Source organism: Saccostrea echinata, unplaced genomic scaffold (assembly GCF_033153115.1).
Source record: "Saccostrea echinata isolate AGI-Se365-2 ecotype Australia unplaced genomic scaffold, CSIRO_AGI_Sech_v1 ptg000029l, whole genome shotgun sequence".
Lineage (NCBI taxonomy): Eukaryota > Metazoa > Mollusca > Bivalvia > Ostreida > Ostreidae > Saccostrea > Saccostrea echinata.
The window spans coordinates 44,483,097-44,507,929 of NW_026889778.1; the positions used below are offsets into that span (position 1 = coordinate 44,483,097).

General features: G+C 32.2%; 1 pseudogene; it reads left to right on the top strand.

The window, feature by feature from the left end:
- Positions 1-4,453: 4,453 nt before the first annotated feature.
- Positions 4,454-24,833, top strand: part of LOC133194293 (uncharacterized) — a 35,736-nt pseudogene continuing 15,356 nt past the window's right edge.

Sequence of the window (24,833 nt, forward strand, 5' to 3'; positions counted from 1 at the left end):
CAAGAGGGTGTAGAAGTAAGACATTTTCCCGAATTTCCTCAATTCTGGTGGAATTTCGTCAAATGTAAGATACTTTTCACTTCGGGAAATATAGAGCACAAGCTTGCCTATCTGAGATTTTTATACACAAGATGCATCTGATACTAGTGTATATGAAATTTATAATATATATAAATTTTTATTTAGATAGGCAAGCTTGTTCTCTGTGTTTTCTGAAACAAACTGTGCTGTAAAATCGATGAAAATTTGCATAAAAATGTGAAAATTCGGAAATTGACATATTTTCTGATCTTCCTGTGACCTCTGCGTACCCATAACTTAGAACCGATATACTCATTTCGTGGTAGGGGTGACAACAGGTTTTCATTGATAAACTGTTGCATCATTCTAAAAGACACGCCAAACCAGGGGCCAAAAAGGGGTCTTAGCCTATCTTGTCCTTTAATCAATATATGATATTCAACTTTACACAGTTCTCTATCAGACAGGCATACAATTCAAGGTGAGTCAAATAATATGTTTCTTGATTACATGTAAAAGGTAACAAAATTCCTTTAGCAGCAAAAAAAAATTACTTTAAACTACTGTTTAAAGCTGTTTCCATGGTTACACTATAATGTGGCAATAATTACCAGTTTTTTCTTAAAACTAACCAACAAATTTTGTGTGACTTCACTGTGTTACCATTGCAACCATGAAATATATTAGCTCACCTGAGCCAAAGGCTCAACTGAGCTTTTATGAAGAAGGAGTGTCCGGTGTCCGTCTGTCGTCCGACGTCTGTCGTCTGTAAACTTTTTATATTTTCGACTTCTTCCAATTTTAGCCAAACTTGCCACAAAGCATCCTTGAGTAAAGGCAATTTAAGTTTGTTCACAGGAAGTGCCACACCCTCTTTCAAGGGGAGATAATTAAGAATTCGTGAAAATTTGGTAGCATCTTCTGAAAAATCTTCTTCTCAAGAACCACTGGGCAAGAAAAGATAAAACGTATGTGAAAACTTCATTACATAACTTTTAAATTCAAGTTTTTTCATATCATAACCTCCGGGGGTAGGCGCGTCACAAGAGGGGGTTGAGGTTTTACATTGGAATATATAGAAAATGTCTTTAAAAATTTCTTCTCAAAAACAGCAAAACCATGATTAGTCATATTTTCATAGAAGTATCCTCAGGTACATGCATGTAGTGAAGATTTAAGTTTGTTCCAATCATGACGCCTGAGGGTACATGTAGGACAGGACCACAACGGGAGGTCAAAGTTTACCATAGGAATATATAGAAAATATCTTTAAAAATCTTTTTTCTCAAGAACAGATAAGCCATTATTAGTCATATTTATAAAGAAGCAAGCATAGGTATTGTAGAATCAAGTTTGTTAAAATTATGACTCCAAGGGGTTGGGGGAACAACAGAGGGTCAAAGTTTTACAGAAGAATATATTAGAATCAGCTTTAAAAAATCTTCTTCTCAAGAACATGATTAGTCATGTTATTATAGATTATAGAAGCATCCTCAGGTAGTGTAGATTCAAACATTTCAAATTTAGAGTGGGTAGGCTGGGTAGGTTGGGGCCACAAGGAGGGATCAGAGATATGATATGACACCACTGATATGGCCTAAAAAGATGGGATGAAATCGATATGAAAGGCATTAATTTTGCACGAAATGTAAAGGTATAAGTAACAGCTATCAAGCTCAAAATTGGGAGCAGAGCAAATTACAAGGAACACCCTCGAAAATACTAAACTATAGGATGATTCGTCCGATAAGCAGAGTAATCCGAGGACGAATCAGTAACATTTATAGAATTTACAAAATACTGACATTAAATGAACTAGTTGATACCTCTGTATATAACGACTAACATGTAATTGTCATTTTAGTTGTCATTATCATGTACATGTAGCAGTTTGGAGACTTGTAGAGCATGCTCTTGCGTATCCAATCAATTTGTGATTTTGTTTGTTATGGTTGTTATAAAGCTCAGGAATGCATTATAAGCGTAGTCATTCAGATTCAATTTGGTGGTTTGGAATGTGGAAAATTCATGTATTTAAAACTAGAGTATGATTTTGAAGAATCAATTCCTTTCAAAGGGTAGTAGGAGTTCAATCTGGATTACAAGTAGTATAAATAAAACCAATCAGGTTCCTATGAAGCAATGTGAAACGTCATATAGAAATAGCTAGTATACATTGGTATAACGTTTCAAATGTTACGTACCGTCAACATTGTTTGTCTCTTGTTACAGAGGTATCAACAATGCTCGTTGATAGCCACATGTCTCAACAATGATGTAATTTATATTTTATCTACTATATCATGTGTTATTATATAGAGTAAATAATTAAGATAAGTTAACTAACTATCACCCTGCAGAATTTACCCTTTTTACAAAGTTTCTTTTGAACTTTTATTTTGAACTTAAATATGTTTTATCAGTTATTTTCATTGAAATAAGTCATGGATCAATGTATTGTTCGACTATGAAATACTGGATTATTTACTTTATTGCATATTGACAATCTTTGGACAATTGTTGAGAACTACAAAGGGACAGAGTGTTAATATAACACAATCACTCATTTCTTTATACCTTATAAAAACATTCATGTAATTGTTTTATTATCCTTCTTTCATGTCTATCTTATAAAAACTTTTCACATATTGTAATTTACTCAGCATATGACATTTTGTCACTCAATTTGCTAATTGTTGTCAAAGAACTCTTATATATACCAGCATCTGAATTGTATGTGGCAGTTCGGAGGCCTGACCCATTTCTGGCCACTTCCGTGTGTGTTCCCCGCATGCATTTCTTGTATGTTAAAATTGCTGTCCATCATTAAATTACATGCTTTTATTAATAAACTCGGAAACTAAATTACCCGTTACTTTGGATTTATAATATGTGATCTCGGGAAGAGCCCTAGGAATACGGCACTACTTTTTCCGGCCTACAGCGCCACTCATTTACGCCAACATTCCCTCTTTCCCGATCAACGACATATAATATTTATATCAACAAATTTTCCGTGTAGTGAGAGGAGACAATTCTGGCTATTCGCAGCTTGTTTTGCTTAACCTCTTATATATACATGTATATAGTATTAAGAAAGAAACCTTGAGTGAAAATGTCATTTATTGAAACTAACAAATGAACATTTAGATATTACATAGACATATCACAATTAATTGGCTGGGCTTAAACCAAAATATATAGTATATACAAATTGACTAGATAAACATACTGACTAGTCACATGACAAATTGACTAGTTAAACATGCTGACTAGTCACATGGCATAATTCTTACTAATCACATGACAAAAATATCCCTGCCAATAGTATAAATGGTAAAAAAAAAACACTTAAGAAGCAAAAAGGTGGTGCACAAAAAAGCCAGTGCACAAAAGGACATAAATGTTAAAACATGCAAATAATAACAAACATCTAATCTATACATTTTTCAAAATCAAAAATATACAAGTTAAATGAGGTAGATTGCAAGGATCCAAACTACGCGGTCATATTGATATCGTTTTATATTTTAAAAGATAATATTCCTATATACACACTTTGGATGTATGACTACTGTCCCGGGATATCAGTAATTGGACTGTTGCCATCCAGCTAAATTTTTCATGTGCACTGAAATTTAAACAGCGATTAAAACACAGAAGGCTTTGAATTACAGGGTAGTCACAGTGTTGGAGACACATGAAGGATTTCTCGTATATCAGGTATAGGTATTGTTAACTATTGTTAAAATTGTTAAAATTTAGATTATTTACACACATGAAAATATTGTCATACTTAGGAGGTTTTTTTTATTTATCTAATCATCGGTCTAAAAGGACGTTCTTGCAACAAGCTACAGGTATCTGTGATTGAAATTAATATTTATGTAATTATGTTCTTTATAATTGTAAATGTTGTTAGATTCCTTTGCTCAATTTTAACATCTACTTTCGTTTCGGATACAATTATTTCTCTCTCTCAATCTTTGTGGATTCACTTTATACATGTACCAATTAATGGTTTATTTTACATGTTGCTTTTCAATGTTAAGTGTACTTTATCATGTTTTTTTCTCTTTATTTTACTCTCTCTTTCTCTGGATTCACCTTATGTATGTAGCAATCAATGATCTATTTTACATACTGTTTTTCAATGTTAAATGTACCAATAATTGTTATATGTACCTTGACCTATGGAGAGAACGATTATAGGCATTATGCCTGCTGTTCAATCCATTTCATTTGTAATGAATAAATATATTTTAAACTAATTATTTTGATCATTATATCTAGGTCAGTGAACATACATTTACATTACATCCTTTAGTATTTTCTTTAAAGTTGAAAAACTTTCTTAAAAATAAAACTTTTTAAGAAATTAAATTTATGACTGTCACTAAATGTTTTGCACTAGCTCTGGAATTTGTGAAATATGGACGAAACGCCAAAACTCAAACAGATAGAGAAAGAAGCAGAATTGGCCTTGTACAAAAATGACACAAAATCAGCCTGGGAACTTTACTCGAAAGCGCTTCTGCTTAGTGAGAAATCTGGATTAAAGGATGAATATAGGCGAATCCTGGGTTATAAATCAATGGTAGCAGTAACTCTACAAAAGCAAGAGGAAGATTTAAGTGACTCCAAATCGTACATCTTGATGGATAATCAGAGTGAGGCGGTACGAAGTCCTATATACTACTTTATAAACTTTTTTTTTAAATTACAATACTTTATACTGAAGCATATATTTGTAGTTTACCAACCTGTTTATTGTTATAAAAATAAGACATGTGAATGTATGTGGTCAATTTGAATACTTTTAGAGTTTTTGGTGTGCTGCAACCGCACTGAAAAAGCTTAATCTTTTGGATAAGGCATTAGATCTCCTCATCAAAGGATTAAAAATGGCTGAAGACCCAAGTCCTTTCTTGACAGAAATTGTTCGCTTTATATCCACACAAAAACCGACAAAAGGTAATTGCTTAAATTTACATATATTTTAGTTTTTTGCTTATTCGTCACCTGCGGGGCGCAGTGGTTAGAGTGTCTGTAGAGTGTCTGTCTCGGAGTAAAGAGCAGATCCTTACGTCGCGGGTTCGAATCCACTGCGGGACGTGGAGACCGGTCCTTTGGATGAGACGGTATAAACAGAGGTCCCGTGTCGCAGTAGATGCTGGCACGAAAAAGATCCCTCACTGCTTAATGGCCCTGAGTGCCGAGTATAGGTATAAATTTGCAGCCTTTTGGATATACCATCGCATACAAAAACATTGACAATTCATTCAAGGATGAACTGCGTGTCTTAAAGTTTGTTCTGTAAAACAGTACAAAACGATATCGAAAAAATATGTAAAATTTCATTAAATTAAATGTACCTTAAACGGTTTCAATTATGGCGCCAGTCCGCGGATTTTTTTTTTTTTGATAACCCCTCATAAAGAAGAATTTGTTCTTTTTTCATATCACATATAAGTCTAAATTAATCTTTCAGTATTGATTTGTTTGTAGATAAACTGGCATATATTAAAGTGTTGGATAACCACCCTGACCTGCCTACTAAACAGATCAGTGTTGAAGCACAGAAAATTGTCATTCAGAAACTCTGTGAAATAGACTGTTGGAAAGGTATTAGTTTGTTATATATCGGGATACATTCTGGTCCTAGAAGTGATTTTGACAATATGTGTGCCGATTGCCCAGCTACACACGTGCCTGTGGGAAAACTTTTAAAAAACTCTTCGAGGAAAAATCTGAGAAACTTTGGTTTGCAGCTTGCTGTTGCTTTACTAAATAACGGTGCATCTGTGCTGCAGCTGGAAGAGGAAATGGGAATACCAATCATTCATATTGGACTTAAAATGTTCTTAGAGACAGGTGAGTATAAAGAATTTTCTTTTGATCTGGAAAATTTTATACCATTGTCAGATTGGCATTTTCGAAGACTGTAGCAGGAGAGAGACAATTGCGAAAAGCACAGAATATTTGCTTGTATGGAAAAAATTGCCCAAGAAGCTTTCGTTAACAAAACTATTTCTTTGTACATTATATGTTTTCATATTTCACAACTCGTAACCTTTTCCACTGTTGATACTCCATTCGAAAAAAACATCTATCACTTAATTTAAAGCTACAAAATTTGTTTTGAATTTACAATACTTGCATCCAAATTAATTTTGTCGTAATTGTTTCAAAATATGAAACAAAAGAGTTGAAAAAATTACTAATGATGTGTAGCATTTCATGTGTAGTATGTGCAAATGAGTATTACAAATTATGACAATAACTTTATTTTTCAGATAAAGACACCTTGCTTCAATGGTTCTTTAAGAATCCTATGAATGATCAATCAAAAAGAGACGCTTGTGATACCAAAGGAAATTCTGTAGTGCATGTCCTGGTCAAATACCCAGTAAAAGGAGAGAGGCGCATGATCAATATTTTGAATTATCTTCTAAAAAATGGATGTTCATCGGAACTTCGAGATGAAGATGGAAATCTGCCAGTAGATTATATTTCACCCAACGATGCTTATTTTTCCATTTTAATGAAAGCAAAAGTCAGACAAGGTAGATAAAACAACCTTAAGGAGGTTGGATCCTGTTATCAAAAGTATTGAGAATTTTTTATTAAGTATATTTTTGAAATCTATACTTATAGCTTAATTAAAAATCAAAACCTAAAATGGGGGTCAATGCGCTACTTTTGGCGCTATGGAGCATTTGATATTACCTTTTTGCACTGTAATTACGTCTAACACATAAATCAAATGTTTCAAAGTTTTTTTCTCTAATAGGCGTTGGCACGATAAAGGTCCCTCACCGCTCAATGGCCCTGAGTGCCGAGTAAAGGTCAAAATTTGAAGCCCTTCACCGGTATATAGTGACGTCTCTATATGAGTGAAAATTCTCGAATGGGACGTTAAACAACATACAATCAATCAATCAATCTAAAAAAACCTTCCGCGACAAAATATAGTTCCTCACTTAATGCTTTCGGTCTGGAATTTAATCATGGGGTTTTAATTGAATATAGTTTAATTAGCATTGTAGAATCCAAATTTATTGTAAGAACTATAACATAGTGCAGATTTTTTTAATAGAGGTCAAGACAAAAATCTGCTCAAAGGCTCAGGAACGAACCTCTTTAAAGACTTAAAATGATGAATCATAGTTTGTATTCATTTTAGCGTAAATCAACGTGATTGCACCTTCACTTTCACATCTATCTAATTACATTTTGCAATAATTTCAGATCAGAAAAGTTCAACCACCATTGGAAATGACGACGTACAAACCCTTACTACAAAGGATGAACTTGAGTTTTTAATCAAAAAGGGAAATGAGTATCTTGGTCAAAATGTTCTAAACAAGGCATTAGAAATGTTCTCAAAGGGCAAAAAACTTTTACGTAAAGAATCGGTTTTTGATGAGAGTAATAAGGAAACCTTGCATAACATCCAATGCTCGATTTTAGAGTGCTACCTTAGGAAGGGGGATTTTAAAACTGTACTTGAGAATGCTTTGGAAAGGTTTCATATTGACAATGAATCATCTAGGGTATGTTTATCTAAAATATGCTGGTTTGTTTTTTTTGTTTTTGTTTTTTTTTTTTTTTTTTTTTTTTTGTTGAAGAACTATCTTTGTTAATTTTCATATCGATTTACAAAATCAATATTTCCTTTTTAAAAACTAGTAAACGATGCAAATACCGGGTAACTTGCAGGTTTTTTATTTACTTGGTCGATCACATGCTGGGTTGCACAATTGGATAGAAGCTATAACGTCATTTGTTGGAGCTGCCGTTCAATTACAGGGCAATTTAGAGCTTGAAAAAGACATTATCTTCCGCATCTCTAAAGTATATGCAAAATATCTAGAAATTGAAAAAGGTAATAGTCTTTGTAGTCTTTATAAAACAAATCATGCAATATAAAGGAAGGGAAATTACTAAATTTACATGTCTTTTTATTAACTAGTCTTATCTTACAAAAATCATTGTTATTGACACTACTTTTATTGTCAAAAATTTAAAGAGAGATAATTTGAAAAAAAGCAAGGAAGAGTTGTTTTGAGAATATAAGATACGTACTTTTATTTGACATGTAAGAAACGAACATTTTTATTCTTGATAATTCTTTAACTACATTTTTAAGCGAGAAAGGGGAAACCGATTAATTTATTTCACTTTAATTAATATATGTACAAGCTTGAAGTATTTATAACACAAGGAAATATGTTTGTATTACGTTATTTACGTATGTAGGTCCGTGTTTGCTCTGCTCCTATTTTGTATTGTTTAATGGACTTTTGAGCTTGAATACTGTTCGTTATCTCCATATATTTCATTGTAAGAAAGGCATTAGACAAATAGAAATATGCAAAAATAATCTCACATCACCAAAAGCTTTAAAACCCACATTAAGGGCATATAGCATTAAAGAATTGATAAGGGAAAAGGAAACTGTTGGATGCATCTCCAAAGATTCACATCACTGTGTTTTCTTGAAAGACAGTACTGAAACAAAATAATTAATGTTTACGTGATCTTTAATTCTAGAAAATTTTATGCCATATTCCAATGTCAAAAAATGTTGCAATGTGTTTTTTCTCCTTTACATTTAATGATACCACTTTTCAGTATGAAAATGATTATACCAGTTACTTGAACCATTTGAGATATTTCTTTGTTATTCAGGAGACAAGGCCAGTTTAGAAGTTATGACACAACTCTCAGCAAGATTAAAATGCTCCATTGTTTTTGAACTCATTAAAACAACCAAATGGGAAGCCGCTTGCGTATTCTTTCACCATTTTTCTGCCAGCATGACAATGCCTAGGGATCCATGTGTGGAAGAAATATTTGACTTGAAAACCCTTTGCAATATCGGTTTTATTTCCAAACGTCGATGGCTTCCAGAATTTATTAAAGTTTTGGTGGCCAACAATCTTGCCGATTTTCGTCAAATAATCTTGAAAAAGAAGGAACCATACTTACACGCTTGTGTAAGAATTGCTTCAGTCACAGGTAAGGACTTCACGGACTGAATCTTTTCTTTAAGTCTTATTAAGAGCAATTCTCTATAACCACTACATGTATTAAACATTTTTGTCATGCATGGTCACCGATTTCGGTGAAACGTTTAGTTTTTATAGTTTGACACCAGAAACATAAATGAGTCAAAATTGGTTGATATATATTTTGGTTAACATGTTAACAGCCGGGAAAAAAAATGAGATTACTAGGTACTTTGAGTCTTTGTTGAGCCTAAAAACGACTAAGAAAACTAAATTAACCACTCTCTAAAACACATTACACCTCATTGCCACTTGTATCATAAAGAAATTATTTAGAATATATGTCTAAGTAATAACCAAGGATACATTTTGCGTATCTTTTAAGGTGTAATGGGATACCAAACGAAACTTCTCCTACATATTTACATACCCAAATTAGGAGGATTTGAAATACCCCTACCTTTCAGTATGTTAAGTTCTAACTTTAATATTTTTTTTATTATTTTAATGAGAAATACAAAATGATTTTTTCTTGTATAATTCTTTTTTTTATAAGCTTAATATTATAGACAGGCGTTTACTAATGTAAAGTGTATATAAAAACAAAAATGACAAGAAATATGTCTTAGTATTTTTTTTAATTTTCAACAAAAAATAAGCGTAAAAAACTGGGAACGCTTCATTTCTTGAAAACAGATGAATAATATTTCATGAAAGTCTACAATTAGAATGTATCTTAATATGTTAGCAAAGTGAAATAAACAAATTTTGAATATATATATATATATATATATATATATATATATATATATATATATATATATATATATATATATATATATATATATATATATATATATATATATATAATGCATTTAAATTTTTTTTTAATTAAAAGATCCGAGCGGAAGAGTTATCTTTCTTCATTTTCCAAGGGTTGAAAAAAAACATGGGTGCTATTTCAGAAATGATGAGCATTTTTTCCCAAGCACAAACAAAATCACACTTTGTAGTTTTCAACTTTGAACTGTTTTGAAAACAATGCATGGATAATCGCTTTCCAGAACGTGTCTTGTTCAGAGCAATTGCATTCATCTAAACGTTTTTGGACTATATACAACATCTAGCTGATTTCTGACCAAACAGTTACTTCTTGAATTAAATAACAAAGAAGTCCAGCTCTGGTTAACGTGATGATTGATTGGTGATAATTCAGCACAATGTGAGGTAATCGCACTTATCAATGCCTCACCGCACACAAGGTGCTGTACAGTTACTCAAACAATTGAAATACAGCTTTTATTTGCTTAAAAGTGTTCAAAAGCAGCAATTTTGAAACTACCTTTTACAGGGGTTTGCTTTTTAAATGTCCGTTGTACAATTATAAGAAAATTTATATACTTGCGTTTTTTTTTTTTTTTTTTTTTTTTTTTTTTTTTTTTTTTTTTGTCTATTTTTACTTAAAATTCCGACTTGTGAGAACTTGCATTGAAATAGGCTTCAGAGTGTTCTTTTCAACGGGTGTATCTACAAATTTTGATCCGATAATAAGCATTCATGCAAATCAAATCAATACTTCAAACGGAAATACGTCATAACGTGGAGGTATCCCATACTACCTTAAAGGCTGAAAAGCCCTTTAAGGATAGATGTTACATTATCAAACATAATGAACAACAGAAGAAAAACGATAAAATATTTGACCTTATGTAGAAAAAGTTTAAGCAATATTATTATATAAAGAACTTTCATGGTTGTCTTAATAGCATAGGATAGAAATACAAAATTTGTTTGTAAATTTTGATTAATACTGCCATCTTAAGGAAAGATATGAAAAATCAAGACTGACAAATATATATCTTTAGGACTTTTTAACACAGAAAACATTTTCTGAAATTCAAGGTTTATTGCTCAATTTTACTGTAATCATGGTAACAACATAACAGTGGTATAAAGTTAATTTCTTGCTGCTTTGGGAATTTAGTTACCTTTTGAGCATTCATCTTATTTATCTTTAAATTATACTAATTTGATATAATTAAAATTGATTGTCAGATATATTGATCAAGTTTAATAAAATAAAGAGTACTGTTGCATTAATTAAAAAGAAAGGAAAATGTTCAATTTTTGAACTTCATAGCAATATATATATATATATCTTTTTATAGACTAAAATTTGAAATTTTCGAAAAGTAGAAATTTAGACCACATTTTGTCTTTCCAGTCATATAGAAATGTTCTCTGTTAAAAGAAAGAAACAAATGAAACATGCAGATAGTTAATTGGAAATCACTTTTCGGTATTATAATCATAGCATCCACTGCAAACTTATGAAACAATATCACATTTCACTTTCAAAATTCCTGCATGTTACATATTGATCTTTTCCTATTATTTGGTTGCATTTTAAATTTACTTCTTTTATTATTTTTGATGTATCCATAATCAAAATGTATGGATAAAATTATTGCAATTCAGCACTTTGTTTCTTTGGTAACTTACGTAAAAGTAGTTTCTGTCACTTTTCTGCATCTCATTAGGTGAAAACTTTAATAGTGGGATACTGAACATGGATAAAAAGTCTTTTTTTCAGACTTTGGTGTTTTTTATCAGCATGATGGTAGCAATGACACATATCAACCAACTTTTGCCTAATATGGGTTTAAGGTATCAAATAAATTTATCATAGCAGCGAGTTTGAAGAACTTCTGTGACTATGCTTGCCACTGCTTATAAATAAGAGTTAAGTCATTAAAGAGAATGGCTATTAATACGTTTATATAAAATAATACCTAGTATTTTGTTTTTCATCTTTTTTTCAGAGAATACAAGTTTGCTGGAATTAGTGTTAATGAAGGACAAGGCATGCAACGAACAGAATACGGTTGACTCAAAAGGAGACACGGCCCTTCATTTTTCATTGCAATTATTCACTGGAAATATGCATTCGAATTCTGTACCACTAGATATTATTGAGAAGCTTTTAGAAAATGGCGTAAATCCTATGCAAAGAAATGGTGAAGGAAAAACTGCACGGGAATGTGTTTTATATCAAATGCTGCCCTCTGCAAAAAGCTTGAATATTTTGAAAGTAATATACCTAAAGAAATTTCATTATTCGAATTCAATAAATATTAAAAATCTTTTAAAACTCAAGCTTGAACAGATGAAATTATTCTTTCATGAGTATTTGATGTTTAAAAGCATCAAAAACCACGCATTAATTTAGGTTTCAGTGATGCTTTTTAGCTCACCTGAGCCGAAGGCTCAAGTGAGCTTTTCTGATCACATTTTGTCCGTCGTCCGTCCGTCCGTCTGTCTGTCCGTCTGTCTGTCTGTCCGTCCGTCTGTAAACTTTTCACATTTTTGACTTCTTCTCAAGAACCACTGGGCCAATTTTGACCAAACTTAGTACAAAGCATCCTTGGGTGAAGGGAAATTTAATTTGTTAAAATGAAGGGCCAAGTCCCCTCACAAGGGGAGATAATCAAGAGAAGACAAAAATAGGGTGAGGTCATTAAAAAATCTTCTTCTCAAGAACCACTGGGCCAGAAAAGCTGAAACTTATGTGGAAACATTCTGGGGTAGTGTAGATTCTAAATTGTTCAAATCATGACCCCCGGGGCAAGGGTGGGGCCACAATAGGGAATCCAAGTTTTACATTGAAATATATAGAAAAAAATCTTTAAAAATCTTCTTCTCATGAACCACTTGGCCAGAAAAGCTGAAACTTATGTGGAAGCATCCTAGGGTAGTGTAGATTCTAAATTGTAAAAATCATGACCCCCGGGGGGAAGGGCGGGGCCACAATAGGGAATCCAAGTTTTACATTGAAATATATAGAAAAAATCTTTAAAAATCTTCTTCTCAAGAACCATTGGGCCAGAAAAGCTGAAAGTTATGTTGAAGCATCCTGGGGTAGTGTAGATTTTAAATTGTTTAAATCATGACCCCCGGGGAAAGGGCGGAGCCACAATAGGGAATCTAAGTTTTACATTGAAATACAAAGAAAAAAATCTTTAAAAATCTTCTTCTCAAGAACCACTTGGCCAGACAAACTGAAACTGATGTGGAAGCATGCTGGGGCAGTGTAAATTCTAAATTGTTAAAATCATGACCCCTGGGAAAGGGTGGGGCCACAATAGGGAATCCAAGTTTTACATTGAAATATATAGAAAAAATCTTTAAAAATCTTCTTCTCAAGAACCATTAGGCCAGAAAAGCTGAAAGTTATGTGGAAGCATCCTTGGGTAGTGTAGATTCTAAATTGTTAAAATCATGACCCCTGGGGGCAGGGCGTGGCCACAATAGGAAATCCAATTTTTATATTGAAATATATAGAAAAAAAATCTTCTCAAGAACCACTTGGTCAGAAAAGCTAAGACTTTTGTAGAAGCATCCTGGGGCAGCGTAAATTCTAAAGAATTCAAATCTTGACCCCTGGGTGTAGGGCGGGGCCACAATAGGGAATCCAAGTTTTACATTGAAATATATAGGAAAAATCTTTAAAAATGTTCTCCTCAAGAACCTCTTGGCCAGTAAAGCTGAAACTTATATGGAAACATCCTAGGGTAGTGTAGATTTTAAATTGTTAAAATCATGATCCCCGTGGGTAGGGCGGGGCCACAATAGGTATAACAAAAAGATCATCTGGTGAAGAACAGCAGGGCCAAAGTTATTCAGGTGAGCGTTGTGGCCCATGGGCCTCTTGTTTTAAAGGCAATCATATAAATTTTTTGCAATTTTCAACAGAAAAGGCAAATAAAACTTATTGCAAGAAACTAAAAATGGAAGAGAAAGAAGTCTTAAAGGGTAAACAAACACAAAGAAAAGAAACAAAATGGTATTAAATTGTGTTCTTTGTTCATACTAAAAGTAACTTGTAAGATAATGATTCTTTGAAAAGAACAGTGTCTAGAACAAGAATTACATTAAGATCCGCATTTGATTTCGTGTACATGCTATGATATCATCTTAAATTATTATAAAGATTAAGGTAATTTTAGGTTCTTCTCTGCAACAGACATGTCAAAAGTTATATCCATAATATATAAAAATAATATACAAATTTATTTTGAACATGAAATTTTTTAACCACATGTCCAGATTGCTTATACAAAGGTATCTGAATATGAAAGTATGATGAATGTCAAATTTGCTGATTAATTTCAAAAATAATAAATGCATTTTAAGGGTCATAGGTATATATAAAAAACCTCATGGGTTTTTTTTTTTGTCCATTAGATTATTTTAATAAAATATACACAAAAAGTAATTTTAAAATTTGTTTTCATTGAGTAAAGATTCAATTTGTTAATTTTCACTCAATGTGAGTTTGGTATTGTTTTAGTTTTCAACCAGCCGTCGTTCCTCAACAGAACGAAATCAATTTTACAATGACGGAGATACTTGAACATTGCCGGTGCAGGACAGTTGTTGACGGGATAAGAAAGAGAAGAGATCAGAATATGGATTGTGACATCGATCTCCTGATAAACGTGCTTCAGGAAAATCATACTTCTACAATACAGAGAGAAGTTATAGACGAGTGTATATCACTGGTGGCAGAAATCATTTGTAATTCAGACATCCATGGTAATTTTAAGCCATAAATGTGTGAGAAGATGTTATGCAGATTCAGAGTATTAAGAAACATCTTAAAAACCAGACATATACTAGTAGAATCAGGGTGACTTTACCATAATTACCTGTTTGCGCTGAATGGTTTCGCCCCGTTTCCCTGTGCGCCCTAGGCGAATTCGCCTCGCGTGGTTTTCTTCGAACATACAATGTGTTTCACGTTTATTTAAGCAAACGTTGTTTGATCAGTGGTTGTTAAGATTAACATAATTTATATCAGGGCACTTCAATTAAATTCAATAATAAATTAAATTGCGGATCAATACCCAATGATTATTTCCACTTTTAAGAAAGATGATACGAATTTTTATTGAACAAAAAAGATTTATTTTATTAAAAACGTAATCAAAAACCACACTTGCAAAAATTAAACACCTTTATATACAGGTTACATGTGTAATTGGGGTGAAACCACTCGAGGCGAAACCACTCAGAGCAAACATGTAATCGGGGCGAACCAACCCGTTACATACTAGGTTTCCTTATCCTCTGGGTATACAGTTGCACTTATCCTAACCTTTTTCAAAATGATACATGTATATGTCAATAGAACTATTTTATATTAGATCTCTCTTTATGGATTTTACCAAAGACGCACGCAATTTAAAGATTGTACGTAAAACAAATTTCACGAATACCTTTTAATATGACGCTTTCATCACAACAAAGGGAAACAATGCATAGAGTGTAAAAAAAATTGGCAAATCAATTCTAAATTCTAGTTCACAAAGTGAAACTAGGGTTAGCTTAAGTGAGCCTGGTTTAGAAAAAAAATGTAAAATATATTCTCCTAAGATGCTTAACACTACGATAATGCAAACAAAAGAGAATTATTTCACGTGCCATTGAGGGATTTCAGATTAGAGGAAATACTCTGCTCTTATTATAATGTCTAATTTTCAGTTAAGTGAGTTGTATTTTATGCTGATTAACAATCTTTTTTTCAAAAGAAATTTCGACATCTCTAGTGAAGATTGATGGCAAATTTTACAACAGATTTATTTATAAAATAATCCAGATGAACAAGTGGGGGGTGGTGCACGACGCTGTTAAATTGTGTAGAAGCGGAGGCAATGTCAAGTCTCTTCGTGAGTTCTATTTAAATTATCAGCATTGTGAGAAATGGAGAAAAACTTACACTATGCTTAAATATCTTCCAGTTACAGAAATAATTCAACGTATTATCAATGAAGGTAATTCAAAATGAATTTGAATTACCATATCTATATTGGATTCCGAAAATTCATAAAAATCCTTACAAACAAAGACACATATCGGGTTCCAGTAAATGTTCTACCAAGCCTCTTTGATTACTCCTCACTAAGATATTAACAGTAGTGAAGGAGAAACTTCAAGAGTACTTTGCAACAATATATTCGAGAAGGAGTGTAAATCAGATGTGGATACTAAAAAATTCCAAGGAACTTTTGGAACATCTGAAATCACAAAATTTTACCAAAATTAACAACATAAAAACTTTTCAACTTTATATACGACTTTTCCCCACGATAAATTAAAGTCCAGACTTTCTGACATCGTTGACAGCTGCTTTTTCAATAAAAATGGAACTTGTAAATTTACTTACCTTGTCATTGGTCATTTTGCAAAATTACGTTTTAAAAAACAATCTGTTTGTACACACAAGTACTCTGAAGTTGACATTAAAACGATGCTCGAGTTTCTGAATGACAATATCTATGTGGTTTTTGGAGACCAGGTCTTCCAACAATCTATTGGGATTTCCATGGATACCAATTGCGCCCCGTTATTAGCAGACCTATTTATGTATTCATATGAAGCAGAATTTGGTCAAAATCTTTTACGTGAAAAGAAGAAAACACATGCTGTGGCCTTCAACTCGTCTTTTAGATATATCGACGACGACATTTAGATATATCGACGACGTATTGTCAATTAACAATGGTTATTTCCATTCTTATGTCGTCACGATATATCCCGGTGAGCTTGATATAAAAGATACCACGGAGTTTCACACATCTGTTTCATATTTGGATATTTTATTAGAAAAAGACGTTAATGGTAATCTAACAACAAATTTTTATGATAAACGTGATTGATGACTTTAACTTTTCAATCGTCAACTTCCCTTACCTATGCAACAATATACCCTTATCACCTGCCTACTGGGTTTATATCTCTCAGTTGATTCGATACGGCAGAGCATGCTCTACGTATGAACAAGTTCTAAAACGAGGTAAGTTATTGACAAACAAGTTGTTGAAACAAAAATATCAGCAGTCTCGTTTAAAGTCATCATTTCGTAAGTTCTATGGTCGATACAGTGAAACCTGTCTTATCCGACATGCTGCGGGAAATAAAATCAATGTCGGATTAGGCAGTGTGTCGGATTACCCAGTGTTGAATATTTCTGAGCATTATCATATGTGTCAGACGACTTCATACAAAAAAAAAATTTCGATAGGTTAAGAATACACTTATATTTAATTGTCAAAGTGTTTGCATAATTGTGTGTTTCTTTGCTGTATAAAATAGATCTGATTAGCATTTCTTTGAGAAACAGCGTTTGTGATATAGCATTAGTAAACTCTGTACTTTGTAGTAATATACGATGTTTTTCTTTTTTTTTTTAATGGCCAAAACATGGAACTGCCGATCGCTTCGAGATGTTGCAATTTAATTTTTACTTACTACAGTCGATATTAAAGTAAATATTTCGTCTACCTTCTCTACACAGTGGTATTTTTTTCTACAGATTTTCGCCATTGTTTATTTCTCAACATAGACTGTGCTATTAATACCGTCACGCGACTTTTCATACAAACGGGACGTAACTCTAAAACTGTGATTGCGATTGTATTATTATTATATTTTAAATTTAATGGGCAACTGAAGACGGTATTTTTTGCTTTCGGCGAATCTTTTATGTACACAGCCTCGCTTGATTCAGTGTATATTAATCCGGAAATGAAGCGTTTTCTATACGACAAGATGCTGCCTTTCAAATTGTGTATTGTGTTACACAGTAGTTCGCCGTACTCATTTTTTTTTCATAACATGGTTTTACGAAGGACCGTGAATGCATATTTGATTTTAATTTCAAGCTGAAAATCTTATTTATTCTGTAAGGTAAAGGCGATCTAAACACCATATACTCTTTTTATTTTCTGTCGCGTGGATGCTATTTTTTCAGTGCGAGAATAAAATTGATAACAACAGGGACATATATATAACAACAGAGAAATGATTGCCTAATTTTTAATTCAAAAACTGTTCGTTTATAATTGCTTACATAAACACTTTCAAACTCGTACATGTAATTAACTACTCTCTAAGTAGACCAATCTTGTGACCAAACGGGACATTCACGTTACCTGGCCAGCGGCTAATTATACGGTACACCAGTGTAATTATGTCGGATTACTCAGGTGAAATCATAAAGTAATTATCTAGTTCTGTTGACAAAAAAGCGCCGGAATTCGGAATATACAGTGGTCGGAATATACAGTGTTTTATTCTATATAAATTATAAAGAAAATTTTGGGAATAAAGTATTAGGTCGGAAAGTCCAGTGTGCCGGATTGCACAGTTGTCGGATTGCACAGTGGGCACTGTACAATGACCTTGTCAGCAAATACAATCTATCATTAAGTCAAATGCTGACTGACTTTTTTCATTCTAATTGTTAGTCGACGGATTTTTCCGTTATTTCCCGATCATGACAAGGAGCACACGGCGGGTGTGACAGGTTGGCAAAGGATGCTCACTCCTCCATGGCACCTGATCCCACCTCTAATGTCCTAGAGATCCGTGTTTGCTCTGCTCTTATTTTGTAATGTTTAATGGACTTTTGCACTCGAGTGCTGTTCGTTATCTCCACATATTTCAGCGAGTGATAAGATTTTGGGTTGATGTTAATAAAAAAAAATAGGGAAATGTTCATAATGCATGTTGTTAATTACTAAATTTCCCTAACTCTCTAACTTTAACATGTTTTCGAAATAGTCAAATACACTCGGCAAGTCTTCTGTCTTTTGTCTTTTGAGAATTCAAAGATTCAGGAGTCGAGTTTGAGAATAAACAAACTACTAATTCGCATATGTTACGTAACCTACAATTCCATAACATGCCAAATACTACAGGGAGCTTTAATTTTTTTTTTTTTTTTTTTTGACGTCATAGTTGTTCTTTTACAAAAAAAATCATTGTGAACACAAGTTTTCATTATACATGTATATAGCATGTACAGTAAGGAAATATATGATTTTTAAAAAAATCTTTTCGTATACATGTTTTATGTTTTGCGCAGATGATAAAAAAACTGGTGACGTTGGCAGCAGAGCGATCGCAATATGGAGTCTTACAGCTGCTCTTTCAAAGCAATGTAAACCCAAAATTTCTGAGCCTTGAACCTGGAGACACACCTATACATGCTGCAGCAAACATATACTTACGTGACGAGAACAGTAAGTAGATGTAATATACCTAAAATATGAAAATAACGAAAAGAAACCATGCTCAAGGTCATATTAAACAATAAACACTTATTTCATGACTATTAGTGGAATGATCAAACTGTTTTCCCGATGTACATGTAATAGAGAAGATCCGAGAAACTGCTGCCTGAGGCCGAAGGTCCAGGGCAAACAGTTTCCCAGGTCTTCTCCATTAGCGTGAGACAAAAGCTTGACTGTTTCCCGAGTTGTCATGAAATAAGTGTTTCATTTCCTCACCTACTATTTAATTCTTTTTAAATATTGATATCGACCTAATATTCAGTGGATCTTAGTTAAAGTGCATCGACAACAATTTGTAGCGTTTCTTGAAACAAAACAAGATGAATATATTAATCAAATTCTCAGACGATTGGTGTTAAATCAGATAAAATGATGGGATAATATTATCATGCACTAATACTAATAATTGATGTATGCAATTATTGATTAGCAAACAACGTCATGAACACTTGAAGGTTTGAATAAACACGCTGTGTCAGACATTTGTATGAAAGGGCCTACATTTTCCCTAGATTACCCTAAGGAAAGGTGTTCTTGGTCTCTTCTTTGAAATGATATTAATTGCATATATATATATATATATATATATATATATATATATATATATATATATATATATATATATATATATATATATATATATATATATATATATATATATATATATATATATAGGTATCAGGATTACGTTTCTAAAGATGATTTAAAATTAATTGCATGAAAATGCTTCATTTTCTACGTAATCTAATATTAAAGATGTGAAGATGTAAATTTAGGGAAGTTAATTATTTGATGTCATGATGGATCAGTTCTGCCATGCAACAGTTCATTTGGTGCATGGGTAACAGATTGACTGTTTCACGACCATTAAAATGAATCAGGAAAAATTCAAAAAATGATAATGCTGATGTATCCACAGTGTACAAGTATATTAAAAGTAGCTTCTATTTTTAACCTTTTTAAAATTAATTAAATTAATTATACTCATGAAGATAGATCAAGGAAATATTACTGGAGTTTACGCAAATGTAGTATATTATATTTCAATCTATACAATGTATCACGTGCAGGTTATGCTGTTCAGTATTATAGGTACTCTTAAAATCTTACCATTAGTTTACCTTAAGTTTTTTTATATAGCTCAACGTTCATGATCATAGGAAAACAGAATAATCTTTTCTAACCATTTATTCCTCAGACATTTATTTTCATATTTTAGGTACCATATTCGAAGATTTCATCACCAGATTCATGCAAAATGAAAACGAACATAGTTGTTTTAATCCCCACCAGACTGATGACAAAGGAAACAATCTTTTTCATCTTGTTGCGAAAGTAGAGAACTGCCCTATGATTCGTAAATTGCAACTAGCAAAACAACTGAATGGTTTGAATGTGTCTTTATTATGGCGAATCAATGGCGGGAAATTACCGATAGATTGTCTAGTATGTGAAGAATCAGGATTAGACACAGAGATACGCAAGGTATTCTCTCTTTCTCTCTCTCTCTCTCTTTCTCTCTCTCTCTCTCTCAATACCCAACCCAGCCACCCCACATACACAGATTAAAGTTAGAAGTTTATTCTAGTCTCTTCTGACCCCCTTACTATGTGTATTTTTGTTTTGCGTCTTTTACTAAATAAATGACATTTTTTCACTTTTAGTACTGTTGTTATTTTCTTCTATCCATCAAAAAACTAGCTCAGTTGACTTGGCTTCAGACTTGCAACAATAACAAAAGAAGATAAATCAGTTATTATTATTTACAAATAATAATATGCTTTATGTGACAGAGATAAAGAAACTGTTTTTGTTTTAGTTGTTATAATTTATTTTTGATGTGACATAATTGTATTTTGGTAATTGTTTGATTTTAGTTTGATGTTTACAAACTATTTATCTCGGGATCAATTGCCTATTTTTAATCGATGACACGATTGTCTTCATTTACAGCCAATCAGCGTGGCTTCTCCCAATCACGTGACCATTGTTGTATATTTACCAGAGAAGAAAGCCACGCTAAATTGCAAGGGAAAATTTTGTCGAAAAAACCCTCCATCCATCCCCTTTCTTCCACCGTCTTTTTTATTATTGTTATTCGTGTATTAGTGCTCATACTTTTTTATCCCACCCTTTTTTGATGGTACGCATATTAGTGCCTGCTTTATGGTATGTTTATTTTAAAGGGGGTCAGTTTGCATAATATGATGCCAAAGATTTTTGTGTTCTTAGAAGTTTATTCTAGTCTCTTCTGACCCCCTTACTATGTGTATTTTTGTTTTGCGTCATTTACTTAAATAAATGACATTTTTTCACTTTCAATACTGTTGTTATTTTCTTCTATCCATCAAAAAACTAGCTCAGTTGACTTGGCTTCAGACTTGCAACAATAACAAAGGAACATAAACACAGATTAAAGATCAAATGGTTTGAAACCAGCATAACAAAGCAGACATTCCCTCTTGAACGAATTATCCATACGTCACATAAACAAGAAGCTCCACAACTAAAGAAATATTTTGTAAATACTGAGAAAAAATAGAATTTAATGCAGATATGATATTTACGAATTTAGTTCTTAGCTTTTGATCTGGATGGAAGATGTTCTATTCTTATTAGTCCCCTACCGGTGAAACCGGAGGGGACTATAGGTTTCCTCTGAGTCTGTCCGTCCGTCTGTCTGTCTGTCTGTCTAGCTGTCCGTCTGTCCCTCTGTCTGTCTGTCAGTCTGTCCCACTTGGTTTTCCGCACTTTTTTCCTAAACGCTTGCAGATATTGAACTGATTTTTGGTATGTGAGTGTATCTTGATGAGATACAGATCAAGTTTGCATTTTGTTCCGCTTCATTGATTTTTGACGAAATTACGGCCTTTTCAATTTTCAAGGGTTTTCCGCAATTTTCTTCTAAACGCTTTCAGATATTGAGCTGATTTTTGGTATGTGACTTTACCTTGATTAGTTATAGATCAAGTTTGCATTTCGTCCCACTTAATTGATTTTTGACGGAATTATGGCATTTTCAATTCTTAACGGGAACCAGATTACACTTGCCGGTAGGGGACTAGTATTGCTAATGCAATACTCTCAGAATGCTTGTTTCTACTGAAACATGACACGAAGATATTATCATTACGAGTTGTTAGAGTCTGCATTCATACAAGTATCCTCAAACTTTTTTGGCTTACCTGAGTTTTCTTTTTGGTCATTGTTCTTTCAAATCTTACAAGCATAAACATCACATTAAGCTACAAATTTATTAAATTGCAATTTTTGTTTTCTTGTGTTACAATTCAAATCAAAATTATGTTTTATTGCGTTTGTCTTGTTTGCATAAATCCTCAAATACCGAGCAAGGTCGTTGAGCAATTCTAATAAAAATTTACAAAAACGAATTCTACGAACAATGTTTTAGCCTGCTTGGACCACTTGAACTTACTATTACAGCTGTATAGGGTAATGTAGAAGGACTGACGTATAGCGTACTCCTCTTGTTTTACATATTGTTGGACATAATACGAAGTGATCTAAAGCAAAAGGCCTCATTAATTCGAGAAATATTTTTAATTACCTGAAATACCGTTCTTCAGAATCAAATGCTAATGTAGTTAACATTTTTTTTATTTATGTGTATCGAATATTAATTGATTTAATTTGTTTACAATATCCTGCACTTGCTCATTTTTCCATCGCTGCGATTAAATTTGGATGATTTTTTATAGGATGAACAACTTAATGATTATGAATTCTTAAAAAAGAGAAATTATGGGGTTTTTTTTAGAGTATTCATTATGGTCTCGGTATCTTTTTTTTCTTATTTGAAGAAATGCAGCCAACTCTACTATTTTTCCTTAATTTTCGAAAAGTTCTTTTTCGTTATCACCAGAGAAAAATAGTTACTTTTATATTCAAAGGTTTCTAGGTTTATTTATGGTTACGAGAGAAGCATTTTTACTTGTTTTATTTAGGCATTTCTGGACGATACTTAAAAATCAGTAGAAAAAAATTGCACATAATTAGGAAGAATGGAGGCATATTTAAGAAATAAATGCATCTGATATCTGAATTTTATGTCTAATGACTTTAAAAGGCGATTGCTCAGATAATTGTTGAGAATAGAAAGCAACAATAAAATATTTTTAGAATTGTGTACCAAGCCCACAATTTAAATTACCAAGGAGTTCCTTATTTTCATCAAAAGACTTGATGTTATAGGTTATAAAAATCTTATTTTTATTTAAAACATTCTTCTAACTTTGCCTTTTTAGATTTTCCTGAATACGAATATACCTGTAGATGCAAACATTAAAAAGTTGAAGAAGCAAATTAAGCAGAACATCTTAACACTTACTACCAGTGCCTCATCACCTACGCAATCAATGCATTGTAAAGGAAAGCAGAAAGACAAAGAGGTATAATTTTAATGTATGACAACACAGTTTTGTATGGGTTCTAAGGTGCATTATATCATATAATGCATGTAGGTTTATGAATGTCTTATTTCTATATGAACATTTTTTATAGTGATTTTATCATACGCTCGTAGTTCCTCATGCTTTCATTTTTGTGTCTCTTATAATCATATTTTTACAGTCATTGTATGACATTTATTTTAACTACTAAGCACTTTAGAATATATTTGTGATATATTAAATGGTAAAGAAATGTTTGTAGCAATAATGCGACAAAAATAATAATTACACATGTTTTCATATTTTTAAGAATCCTTTTGGTAAAAAAAAATATGCGTCATATTTCGTCCTGTAAAAAAAGCTGAACCATTAAATATTGTAATGTAAATACCATGCTTCAAAAATTTATTGAGTTCTCAAAGGCAAAGAGCAACTTTGAGAACAAATTCAGTATTCAATGGTTAATTTCAAAGGCCACTGATATGTATATTGCTAATAAATAAACTTATTTATTATTACTTAGTGATGCTGATACGGTTTACAATATACACAATCTATATGACTATATTTAAGCTTTGGAGAAACACTATTTTTGAAGATGGTAGATATCAAATTTATTGTAGATTTGTTTGTGAAGTATCATTAAGGAAGGATTCTTCTCTGGTTTCTGACTAGATGAAATATTCAAAGTATATTTGCTTAAATGTCTTATATATTTAGATTTAAAAGATCAGATTTTCTTTCCTCATCGTAATTGTACAACTTTAAATAGAAATGGTAAACTTAGTTTGAAATCTAGCAGGGACTATATTTTTGGCGGAACGGCGGCGTATGAAAATATCTCCTTTTCTGCTTCTCAAAATCACTACAGAACAATGAATTTAGTTAAGATTTCTAAACAATTTAAGACTTAAAGAAAATTTCAAATGTAAGTAAAATTAATAATAATTGAACTGAAGTTTTAAAATATATCACATAAATATGATTTTCCAAACAAACTATAATTTTGTTTACTTTTAAAGGCTTCCAATCTAAGTACAGATTTGAGCAAAAACTCCGTAAAAAGTGTTTTTCTCTCATAGTAAACGGTCAAAACTTTTTGTTTTTCTATCAATTTGTATCTTTATATGAATACTTTACCATATGTGAAAATAAGAAAAATTTAAATATACGAAGCATATAGAAATAACTAATATATCTTAAAAATCTAAGAAAAATAGAGGAAATTTGGATTAGCCAATATCTAATTTAGT